The 1,756-nt window shown below is 39.9% G+C and overlaps 1 pseudogene; it reads right to left on the bottom strand.

Moving 5' to 3' along the window:
- Window positions 1-243: 243 nt before the first annotated feature.
- On the bottom strand, window positions 244-707 carry LOC115522853 (annotated as a pseudogene).
- Window positions 708-1,756: the final 1,049 nt, after the last annotated feature.

The following is a 1,756-nucleotide window of genomic DNA, read 5'->3' on the forward strand; positions in this document are numbered from 1 at the left end:
ACATTTCCCTTCAACACACTCATCACACAAAATTTGCAAATAAATAACCTGGGAGTCTTCATAATTATCAGATGGCCACTTGGTATTTTAGTATATTTCCTGAAACTACTGAAAAGAAACATTGAAAGTATTAGCTAAATTCTCAAAGTTTACAAAAAACATTTGTAACCTTCAGTGTCTTTTGTTGTTTTGTTTTAAAGGAAAGCATTTGTTAGCATTTAATGAACCTCCCTCCACATGGCTTCAGGCTACCAGGACACAGCACCCTGTCCCCAACCCCACCCCCCACCCCCCCCCCTTAATCGTCTCAGCTCTTCTGTTAAAGAATTAGGCCTTCATGATGATATGCTGTTGTGAGGGCTTTCCCTTCCCCAGAACTTTGTAGTAGCCCAGTCACACCACATCAATGATAGGAGCAGCTCCAGTCTTGTTTTGGCAGCATTTACCCATGTCTGCTCCCTAACCAAGGTCTACAGTTTATAAAGGTTGATGGTTGAGTAGAAGTTATGGTTCCTCCTTAAGTGATAATGCCTCATAGCAACTTTTCCAAAGTGACCTGGGTGATTTTTGTTGAAGTTGATCCTGTGGTGATGCATGCCACCAGCATTATTCCTACCTCTTGGGTGCTTCCCACATTTCCCCGTAAGGCCATGGCCATGGCTCACATGACCCTGAAGCTTCCTGGTCTTCCTCAGTCTGGATGGCATTGTTGGCAGCCCAGGCAAAAGAGCCCTCAATGTCTTTTTGGAACCATTATGCTAACTATTTAGTGAAGTTAATTTTACCAACAGAGACCTTAACAGTAGACCAGTGACTTGAACAATAGAATGAAAACTGGGATACTGTCATAAAACATCTTGATATGGAGAGGTTCTGAGTCTTTAAAAGATGCACCATAATTTGGTTGATTATAGCTGTATTCTGTAGGGAATGCATTATTACTTTAATTCCTTGGCAGTATTTTTCTCCCTACATATAATGATAACTTCTCTTTTCTAATCTCAAGAATTCCTTTTCTTTTCTTTTTTTTTTAATGTTTATTTATTTTTGAGACAGAGACAGAGTGAGAGTGGGGAAGGGGCAGAGAGAGGGAGACACAGAATCTGAAACAGGCTCCAGTCTCCAAGCTGTCAGCACAGAGCCTGATGCGGGGCTCTAACTCATAATGGCGAGATCATGACCTAGGCTGAAGTCAGATGCTTAGCCAACTGAGCCACCCAGGTGCCCCTCATCTCAAGCATTTCTATGGATCTAATCAGATTTCTTCCTTCACTTTACTATACTTATTCTGAAAAAGGTCATTCTAGTTCTTCTAATCACCTGCACTTTCATCCTGCTCTCATCTATGACATTTATAGTACAGGAGTCACCGGTTGAGTGGATTGGAGGTGTGGAGATGACTACGAAAGTGAAGGAAGGCCAGTGATAGGCAGTGTAATTTTCAGGTTCTTACCCAAAGATTTACAAAAGAAGAAGCAAAAGTTGGGGGAATTCAAATTAAGGATCATGGCATCTTGGGGAAAACAAATAAAACAAAACACAAAGCTAAGCCACTTCATTGCTAACTTAAACTAAAGCCAGGAGTGCTTAATTCTGCTAAGGTCTATATTATGGATTCATTAAATTGGTTGAATGCTCTTTGCCACTTAGTTAATATGTGAGATTTGAATAGCTTAAAGTAATTGTTAGACTAATTGTTTTATGTTCTTAAATAAAGCATTGTGTTTGAAAAATTCTCTTTTTATGATCCCTGATC

Source organism: Lynx canadensis, chromosome C2 (assembly GCF_007474595.2).
Source record: "Lynx canadensis isolate LIC74 chromosome C2, mLynCan4.pri.v2, whole genome shotgun sequence".
Taxonomy (NCBI): Eukaryota; Metazoa; Chordata; class Mammalia; order Carnivora; family Felidae; genus Lynx; species Lynx canadensis.